The sequence below is a fragment of the Mustela putorius genome, unplaced genomic scaffold, assembly GCF_011764305.1.
Source record: "Mustela putorius furo isolate JIRA1106 unplaced genomic scaffold, ASM1176430v1.1 tig00000788_pilon_pilon_pilon, whole genome shotgun sequence".
NCBI classification, from domain to species: domain Eukaryota; kingdom Metazoa; phylum Chordata; class Mammalia; order Carnivora; family Mustelidae; genus Mustela; species Mustela putorius.
Genome location: NW_025421481.1, coordinates 1,624,488 through 1,635,752, shown reverse-complemented (window position 1 = coordinate 1,635,752; position 11,265 = coordinate 1,624,488).

Sequence of the window (11,265 nt, the reverse complement as noted above, 5' to 3'; positions counted from 1 at the left end):
AGATCAAAAGCTTTTGCACAGCAAAGGAAACAGTTAACAAAACCAAAAGACAACTGGCAGAATGGGAGAAGATATTTGCAAACAACATATCAGATAAAGGGCTAGTGTCCAAAATCTATAAAGAATTTAGCAAACTCAACACCCAAAGAACAAATAATCCAGTGAAGAAATGGGCAGAAGACATGAACAGACATTTCTGCAAAGAAGACATCCAGATGGCCAACAGACTCATGAGAAAGTGCTCCATATCACTCAGCATTAGGGAAATACAAATCAAAACCACAATGAGATATCACCTCACACCAGTCAGAATGGCTAAAATTAACAAGTCAGGAAATGGCAGATGCTGGTGAGGATGCGGAGAAAGGGGAACCCTCCTACACTGTTGGTGGGAATGCAAGCTGGAATGCAAGCAGCCACTCTGGAAAACAGCTTGGAGGTTCCTCAAAATGTTGAAAATAGAACTACCCTACGACCCAGCAATTGCACTACTGGGTATTTACCCTAAAGATACAAATGCAGTGATCTGAAGGGGCAGGTGCACCTGAATGTTTATAGCAGCAATGTCTACAATAGCCAAACTATGGAAGGAACCTAGACGTCCATCAACAGATGAATCGATAAAGAAGATGTGGTATATATACACAATGGAATACTATGCAGCCATCAAAAGAAATGAAATCTTGCCATTTGCGATGACGTGGATGGAACAAGAGGGTATCATGCTTAGCAAAATAAGTCAAGCGGAGAAAGACAACTATCATATGATCTCCCTGATATGAGGAAGTAGAGATGCAACATGGGGGGTTAAGTGGGTAGGAGAAGAATAAATGAAACAAGATGGGATTGGGAGGGAGACAAACCATAAGTGACTCTTAATCTCACAAAACAAACTAAGGGTTGCTGGGGGGAGGGGATTTGGGAGAAGGGGGGTGGGGTTATGGACATTGGGGAGGGTATGTGCTATGATGAGTGCTGTGAAGTGTGTAAACCTGGTGATTCACAGACCTGTACCCCTGGGGATAAAAATACATTATATGTTTATAAAAAATTTAAAAAAAATGTTTACAGTAAAAAGTAAAAAAAAAAAAGAAAAGAAAAAATAGATACAAGGTGTCCTGGCCATTCCCTCCTGTAACTCACTTTAGAATCGAATTTCTCAAAGGATCATATTCTGATTGGCGGAAGTAAAGTCTATGTCCTAATTACAGGGAGCAGCAAAATGTGATTTTTTAAAAATGTCAATTATGGGGGGCACCTGGGTGGCTCAGTGGGTTAAAGCCTCTGTCTTCCGCTCAGGTCATGATCCCAGGGTCCTGGGATTGAGCCCCACGTCTGGCTCTCTGCTCAGCGGGGAGCCTGCTTCCTCCTCTCTCTGCCTGCCTCTCCGCCTACTTGTAATCTCTGTCTATCAAATAAATAAAATCTTTAAAATAAATAAATAAATAGAATGTCAATTATGGAAGGGTGAAATTAATATCATGGGAAAGGATTAAAACATAAAATTATTCAAAAGAAGTGATGCATCTATGAAGGACTACGGTCCATTGCATTCTGAAAGGAATGGAAATTTTAGATCGTAAAACAAATCTAACTAAAGTGCCACAAAGAGATATGGATGGTTATTACATCCACTAAAAACTCCAAAGTGAACCAAAAGAAGCACAGAACAAGAAACCATTTGTGATAATTAAAGACACGAATGCAGAAATTTAGAACGTAATAAATCAGGTGGAAGAAATAGTTGAGATGATCTCCCTGAATATAGAAAAGACAGAAAAATGGAAAATCTGAGAAAAAAAAAAAAAAGGAACACATCATCTTAATCTAAAAGGGTCCACATTTAACCAAGGCATCTGAGAAAGAGAGAAGAGAGAAAGTGGAAGGCATAAAATTATTTCTTAAAAGTTTTTCTAATCTCCAGAACTAAAGGAAGATACTTCAAAGGGTCTTCTAACTACCAAATTCATGGAGCGCAGAAAGACTCACACAGCTGTGGTATCATGATATTTCAGAATACCCAGGATACATGCCAGACAAGAACGATGATGAAATTGAATTTTTTTTAAAGGAGCTAACACTACCATAGGGCTCACTATGTGAGAGCAGCTGCCTCATTTTATATATAATAGCGAACTTCTATATCATCATCATATTTTGGATGAAAATACTGAGAAACTTACCCCCATGGCCGCACAGCGAGCAGGTGGCCCACCAGGACTTCAAGCCAGCAGTCTGGCTCAGTACGGTGAACCGCTGCTTTCTTTTCAGTGGTGCTTAAATTCTAGATGGCAGTAGAGAAATGTCTTCAAAGTTCTGGAGGAAAAGGATTTTCAATGTAGAATTAATCAAACATTAATCAGATATTAGGGGAACAAAATACATTTTCAGACCTGCCAAAACCCATTTTCAGACATGCAAACACCTCCAGATATTTCTTTGAAAAAGTAATTTAGGGATCCGCGGCAGCAAAAGGAAAAATGAATTGAAGACAACGCATAAGCCCCCGAACACAGGGAAACTAACTAAAGAAGATAAGGAAAAGTTCATCCCAGGATGAGTTCTATGCAAATTGTCCTAGAAAGAAATCAATGTATATGCACGTACTCATAACGCATTAAATGGCTGGAAGAGATGAATAATAGGGTTATTTTTCCCCCTGTATCATCAAGGAAGAAGATAATTTTGCAACACCAGAGAGGGAAAACTGCACGAGAGTATTCATTCCCAAAGTAAAACAAACTACACATATCCAGGGTTCCTTTTCAGTGACACGCAACGTTTCAGTGACATAAACGGTTCAGTATCTGATGGCATTTAAGGGAAGAGAATCAATTTGCCTTTGACTCTTGGCATCTCCCCTTGGAGAGTCATGCCTGCCAGAGGACAGGTTTCCTATTCTGTGCATCCAGTCAGCCTGCCCTGGTCCTTTGCTAAATTCTGTTTATTTAAGCATAACTTTCTAAACTTTGTTTTCCCTTGTTAAAATCAAAAACAAACAGAGACCAGCCTTGAAAATTCCCCGAGCAGACAAAACCGGTTTAGTTATACAAGCAAAGCTTAATTCGGCTTATTTTGCAAGGCTAACTTGACCTGGGTTATTTCTTGCTTACGCCTCTGGAAATCATAAACGAAAGTTAAACTGTTCTAGGTTGATATGAGCCAACCCACCGGCCAATTCCCCCATCATTTTGGGAGAATTCTAATATTGCAAACAACCACTGTGAAGAATGAACAGTTACCGCTTCCTTATTAGATAAGCTGCTTTATAACCATATTACCCCTGAGTCTCATTCTGCGTTCTGGTGTGCGGGCTCCCGGTTTGCAAACTGGCTTTTTCGCTGTGTGCCCAATACATTTTCACTAATTACTACATCAGTGATTCGCCGGTTTTACTTTGGCTATTTCTGAACCTTTGATGCTGTTTCGAAAATCTTGATGAAATAACCCAGGGATGCAGACACATCAGTAAGTGAAAAACCGGTCTTTAAAGAGTTATGGATCAAGAAACAACAGTTTAAGCATAGCACTTAGGTTTTAACCAAAATAAGAACCAGTCCACAAAAAACACCACCAGCAAAATCAGGAGGAGGGGGTCGGAGAAGGAGGCGGAAGTGAATCAAGCTGTATATCTTTCACAATGGTTATTAGTAAATAATTGCTTAAAACCAAGAAATCGTGAAGCCGAGGTAGAGCATGGTTTAGAGCCGCAAGACAGCAGGTAAGGCTGACACAGGGAGTCCCAGTGGCTTAACCTAGGAGCAGGGGCACTGGGGATGGGCAGCCAGACCGGATCTCCATGTAGTTTGCATTTTAATGGTTTCATTCAACGTTGTCTAAATGTCTCACTGCTTAATTGTCTGACTTGCCACATGCATCCTGAAGCAATCCAAACGGGGTGATGCTTCCACTCAAGAAACTGGGGCCGTTCAACACCCCCAGCCCCCCCCCCCCCCAGCAGCACGGGCCATCTTGCTCCCACTTCCACATTTCTTCTTGTGGCAAGGAGCTCCGTTCCCGGAGGCAGAGTTTTTCCGCCTGGAGCCAATTTACATTCTTCCTCTTTGCCAAGCCAGAGATGATGTCTGTGTCTTTGCCAGCCCGTGGACTTGGCCTGGAGAGGAGCTGCAGGGAGACTCTGATGCCATTTCAGAAGAGACGCGGGCTGGTGCGGCAGGAAGCGAGCTTGGTGTTTGGCACCTGTGCCTCATTCTCCCGCTGCTGCATAGAAGCTACCAGAAGCTGGCGTTGACCTGGACAGAGGTTCTGCCGTGTTTTCTGAGGGGCCCCGGGGCGGCAGGGGCAGGGCCTGGCACCAGCAGCAGTAACAGCCCTCCCCGAGAGGTGACCTGAACTTGGAGCATGAACCAGGCGATCCAGACAAGCTGTGGCTGAAGGGGAGTGAGGGACCCCCACCCCCACCAGGGACACGTCGAAATCTCTGGGTGAGACTTAGGGAGAGAGCTGGAGGTGCTGATACATAAATGGAGGGAGAAGCAGAAGCCGCTTGTTTAAGCAGGTGCCATAAACATATTGTCAGCCTGAGCCCTTAATTGAACTCAGTGGCTGGTGACGTCTGGGGAAACCGTAATTGCCTTTACCCCGCATCCAAATGATCATTATCATCGTCATCCTCCTCCTCCTCTCCTGCGCAGACTCAAGTCTAGTAGCACCTGGGCTTTATCTCAGTTTCTTTGGAGGTGCAAACTGTTTTCCCACGGTGTCATCCGGAAAGCAGCAGCATCAGCAGCCCCTAGGAACTTTTTAGGAATGCAAGATGTCAGGCCTCACCCCAAACCTACTGAACCAGAATCCTCACTGCAACAAAATCCCCCTGCCACCCACCGCGGTGACTGACTGACACATGAACGCACGAGAAGCTCTGATCTTGAAGCATTCTTACCCTGGCTGGCCTTTTAGAATCCCCTGGACACTGTGAGAATGTTCGGATCCCCACCCTGCCCTGCCCCCTGTGCAATTCAACCAGAATCTCTGGGTGTGGGACCAGGTGGCTGCAGTTTATAAGAGCTTCCCAGGTGATGCAGGGGCAGCCACAGGCGGAGGGAGAAGCAGGCTTCCCGCTGAGCAGGGAGTCTGGGGCAGGACTGGATCCCAGGACTCTGAGATCATGACCTGAGTGGAAGGTGGACACTTAACCGACTGAGCCACCCAGGTGTCCCACAACAGAAACCTTTGCTCAAAGGTTCAGTCTGATTTGATTTCAGGAAAGCTTTTTTTTTTTTTTAAACATTTTATTTATTTATTTGACAGACAGAGATCACAAGCAGGCAGAGAGGCAGGCAGAGAGAGAGGAGGAAGCAGGTTCCCTGCTGAGCAGAGAGCCCGATGTGGGGCTCGATCCCAGAACCCTGGGATCATGACCTGAGCCGAAGGCAGAGGCTTTAACCCACTGAGCCACCCAGGCGCCCCTCAGGAAAGCTTTTTACCGTGACTTTCCTCTTCCCAGAGTCAAACATTCATCCCCTTTCCTTCCACCATGGACTTACCTCCTTCTGCCTCCCTTTATCTCAATAAATGATATTTTTTTATCCATGGGTAGATGGGAGTCTGCCATGGAAGGTCGGAAGTGAGCTCAGCTGGTAAAATGGGGAAGGAAGAGGCCCCCCCTGACATCGACAAACACTCGTGCCGAAGTGACTCGAGTGACAGGAAGAATGAGGAAGGAGCTTGATGGTTGGGCAGAAAAGTTCATTTGCGGGTAGGGGAAAGACGGGAGAGAGGCAGAGGGGACGGAGAGAGGGAGGATATGATGAGATTAAGTTTAGTTGGATGATCCGAATCTGCATCTGGAAATACAGCTTTACCCAAACATGGAAAAGATGGCCACTCGGGCTTCCTCCGGCTACTACCTCCTGAGCGGTTTCCCGGACAAACCCGCTCGGGAGCCAATAAGGAAATCCAATAAAGTCTTGCTAATTACACTCTCTAATGAATGCCAAGTCTACCTGCTCCACAGTCCAGAGATGTATATAGTCAATAGCTGTGTTAAATAACCTCTATTACCTACATATGGTATCTAATTTTGGTGTTAATTGTACCCATTAACCCACACAGAAGAGTTTTACATTTCAGCAGGATGGTTAATGCGCTGATTCCTCTGAGGCCACTGACCACATTTTCCTCCACCCTGAAATTATTCAGCCTTCTGGATAAATGACCAAGAAGCCTAAATTTCTTCCTCATGGGAAATGCTTCATCGTATCTTCGAATTAAAACTCAAAATCAACTCTACCCGAGTTTCTCCCATCTCAAACGTGACCAAAGGAGGACATTTGTTATTTGAGCTAGTAGCTTCAGAAGCCAAGACCTCCTCCAGCTAATCAAGTCATCTCCGTTCACCAGACTACATGGGCCCCAAATGTCCACTTTTGTGGGCTCCTATTGTTAATAGACTTAAGGCAGCATGTTACCTCTGCTGGTGCATTCCAATGGAGGTGATAGGTAGGGTTGGATCAAAGACAGCGTACTCCAATGATCCGATCAGGAGAGTGGGATGCAACAGAGCAACTGAAGTTGTATTTAATGTATTTTGTTGCCTACCCAGGCTTAAGGAGCTACCACAGTATGTAACATTCATAAGACATGTTAGAATAGATTTTGCCCAATATACGTCTGATAGAGGTTTTGGAAGTTTAGAGAGTGAAGAGCTCTTGTCCTGTGTGTTCCTGGCCATATCACTTGCTCATCTTAAAAGGATGCAGAAAATCCTTAAGTCACTATCCGGTGATGATGACAAGTCAATGACGATGACAGACGTTAGCACTAATGACAGTGACAGGTGGTGGCCTGGGTGGCAGTATTCTCAATATAAAGGTACCCTCTGTCATAACACTAGAGCCAAGTGAATACCACACCAGCAAATTTCACTTGAAAACTCCATTTGCAGGTGCCGGGTGGCTCAGTGGGTAAAGCCTCTGCCTTTGGCTCGGGTCATGATCTCAGGGTACTGGGATCGAGCCCCACGTCTGGCTCTCTGTTCAGCGGGGAGCCTGCTTCTTCCTCTCTCTCTGCCTGCCTCTCTGCCTACTTGTGATCTCTCTCTCTGTCAAATAAATAAAATCTTAAAAAAAAAAAAAAAGACACATAGCTTTAAACAACCACAATAATAATGTTTGCTGCACAAAATTTTAGAAATATAAAGAAGCATGAATAGAAAAGAAAATCCACTAAAATATCACCATAGGAAAACTATGATGTTGGTGTTTCCTTCCAATTCCTTAAAAATGTACAGTTACACACCACACATATATTTCTTACCTTTCTTCCCCACCCCGTAGTTCTCCAGCTCATAGGCACTGAGTCTGCTGGGAGCTCCTTTGCATTTCTGTCCCCAAAGCATGTCCCTTCCCATGTCCCATAAAGTTGGGGCCTTCCCCAGATGCTTCCTGATACTCAGCAGTCCATAGTGAGGGGGCTGCGTGGTAGGGCAGGAGGCTAGCCTCTCCAGTGTCCCTTTCCCTGAAGCAGGTTTGCCCTCCGCCGAAGAAGAAGACTGGGAGTCCTTTAATGAATGATTCAACCGTTGCTACAAAGTCATACTTCATTGGGCAGAGAGGCAGAAGCTGGTTGGCAGGATGCCTGGCCTCCTATACTTGTGCTTTATCACCCTTGACTTCTGCACCAGGGCGGTGAGCTGCCCAGGCCCCCACAGCTGACTCCCTCAATAGGGTCAAGGTGACTGCCATGTGAAGCACTGAGAAATCCTGGCCAGGTCTTCTGGGCTGTGCCACGTGGATTTCACTCACCTGAATTCTTCCCACTTCTCCCTAGTCCCCTTGGTTTCCCCAGCCTCCTCCTTTTCCCATGAGCACACTGCCCTTCATCCCTGAAGAAATAACCTGCTCATTATGTCCTGCCTCTCTTGCAAATTTCACAGCTTGCCTGCTCCCTTCTCTGTGCTGTTCTCCTTGCAGTTTCTGGTGACTCCATCAGGGGCAGCAGTGAGCACGGGACTCAGGGATGGCTGAGGCCAGCTTTTGGGGGCGGAGATGGAGACCCTGGGGGGTATGGACACAGTGAAGTTCTGATTTGTTTTCCTAAAATAAGATCTGGAATTATAGAACTGACCTTTGTGAGGATCCGTTTCCTTCCCAAAGTATTGACTTCTCTCTGCCCGGATTGTATTCATTTCCTTGCATTAAGTTAGCAGGAAAACTGATAAGTCCAAGGGGCTTTTTTGTTTGTTTATTTCTCCCCAGTCCCTGGGTGAGAGGTGGTGGAAGGCAGTCCACAATAAATAAGATCAACCTGCATCTGTCCTGATTTTTTTCACTTAACACTGTGAGAATTTCCCCCATGTCATTAACTGGTTTTGGAAAATATGATTGTATGTGATGGTTATATATTTTACATATATTTTGAAAATTGTGTACCATAGTTCTTTAACTATTCCTCTACTGGTGGACAGTTAGTTGGCAGGTTTTTTTTTTTGTTTTTTTTTTAAGATTTTATTTATTTATTTATTTGACAGCGAGTAGGCAGAGAGGGAGTGAGAGAGAGGAGGAAGCAGGCTCTCTGCTAGGCAGGGAGCCAGGCATGTGGCACTCGATCCCAGGACCCTGAGATCATGACATGAGCTGAAGGCAGAGGCTTAACCCACTGAGCCACCCGGGCACCCTAGTTGGCAGTTTTTACTCTTATCCAAAACTGCTATGGGTTTTCCCATATGTAAATCCCTGGCCCTCTCACGGATCACCTGCCATGAGCCACAAGAGCCTCATTTCATCCTTCGGATTCTCCTCAGTGCTGACAGCAGAAGCCGCTTCACATCCGGCACTTAATAAAAACTCGTTAACTTCCCTCGTGATCTAGATCAGCTTTCATGGGGGCCTAGCTTAATATTAAGCTCTATGAAATCACAAGATTATGCCAAACCCAATTAGCCTCTATCACGAGCTATTCACTCCGTGGACAGGCAGCTCACGTTCTGTTATATTCAACTTCTGACATGCTATTAGCAGAAACCATTCAGGCACTAGAGAATCAAAACACAAGTAATAATTTTTTTAAAAGCACCCTGCAATGAATGTCTCATGAATATTCATCGCGACAACAACAAAGTCCCCAATTCAAATGACGTTCGTTCGAGAGAAACTATTTGACAAATTCTAGGCAGGGGTAGGTGTAAGCGACGTTGCCAGTGTTCCCAGGGATGATGTCCGCCACTGAAGCCACATCACAGTGTCGGGTCCGGATTTCACGATGGGTCTGAACTGCACACATGTGCACACACACCCGGGTGCCCTCACACGTGTGTGCACACACACACACTCACACGGCATGTTTGATGACAATAATGCTCTCAGGTAATGTGAGCATCAGCTGTTGATTCACCGGAAAAGTAGAACCAAGATGAAGGAGACCTAAGTCCAGACCAAAGCAACCGGACTACTGCCTTTGGGAGGAAAATACTTGTGGAAATCACCTTTAAAGCCTTTAGCTTTACCATCACAGTGAGGCAGATTCAATCCAGATGGGAGTTTCCTTTCTGCCCAACCCTGGGTTCAGAGTCATTTATGGAATGCAGGTTAACGTAACCAAAATGTAGATTGAATCCATTTACAGGCTTACCTTTAGTGTGCTTCGTTGTTTTTTTGGTTTGGTTTGGTTTGGTTTGTTTTTGAGTTTCACAGATATTGTGTGTGTGTGTGTGTGGTTTTTTGTTTTGTTTTGTTTTGTTTTAACAAATTGAAGGTCTGTGGCGCCCGACGCTGAGCAAGGCTCTCCGCACCATTTTTCCCACAGCATTCACTCACTTCCTGCCTCTGTGTCTACATTTTGGTAATTCTTGCCATATTTCAAACTTTTAAATTATGATTATACTTCAGTTGCTGCAATCTCATGATAAACTTTTAACAGATGAAGAGGTGCCTCTTAGGGATGAACAAAGAAATGGCTGCTTGAGTTGGAGTCTACTGGTGAAGATGCTGTAGACTGTTGTGATGACAACAAAGGTTGGAGAATATTACCTGAACATGTGGACTGAGCAGTGGCAGGTTTGGGAGGCTTGTCTCTAGTTTTGAAAGAAGTCCGACTAGGTAAAATGCTATCGAACAGCATCGTGTGCTACAGAGAAATCACTGGTGAATGGAAGAGTCAGTTGATGTGACAGACGTCATTGTTGTCTTATTTTTAAGAGACTGCTACAGACACCCTGCCCTTCTACAATCGCCAGCCTGATTAGTCAGCAGCCATCAATGTAGAGGCAAGATTAAGAGTTGCTCAAGGCTCAGATGTTATCATTTTTTGGCAATAAGGTATTTTTAAGATTTATCTATTCATTTGAGGGTGGGAGGAGCAGAGGGAGAGGGACAAGCAGACCCCATGCTCAGCGTGGAGCTTGACAAGGGACTGGATCTCAACACCCATAAGATCATGAGCTGAGCCAAAACCAAGAGTTGGATGCTTGACTGAGCCACCCAAACACTTCTGGCATTGTTTTTTTAAAAGACATAATGCTGTTGCAGACTTAATATACTATAAACATAACTTCTATAGACACTATGAAACGAAAAACCTCATTTGACTTGCTTTATTGCTGTGGTCCTGAACCCAACCAGCAGGGCCTCAGAGGGGCGCACCGGTACAGATGTTCTGGCCTCTGGCCTCTAATCCCATTTATTTAATGCTGTTGACAGTTCTTCCAGGGTTACCACACCATCTTGCCCCCGGGATACTGGCTTCCAATGACTTTCTCAAAGGTTGCTCCTGAGCTTTGCTGATAGCGGCCACGGATGCGCGGCTCACTGCAGGTGTGCATTAAACTGTGGGAGACAATGTCTTCTCACATTAAATTTATTGGAATTTTAGAGCATAAATGTAGAACAATACATCTTTCAACCAAGACAGCCAAGAAGTTAGGGCGACTCTCTTGGGTGCAAACGGTGAGGGCACACAGGGTAAAGGACACCTGCCACCACCCTGCCACCCTTCAAAGCTCTAGGCCAAGCTTCCCTTGATTGTTTAGGCTGTAGTTATGGCATTTGAGATGTGATTTCTTTCCGTGTTGACCACATCCAAAGATTCAAACTCTGGTCAGGCTCCCCAAACTTCTCCTAGGTCCATCTGCACACTTCCTTACCAAACCCAGTTTTAACAAGAACCCTGCTAAGTCCATTTAACCAGAACCCCTCACCTTTAATATCTGATCCAACTTTGATATCTGATTGGGCCCCTCATCTGCCACCACACCCCAGGTGATGAGGTCTGATCACATCGATCTGCTGCGTTTCGCAAGAATCCTGT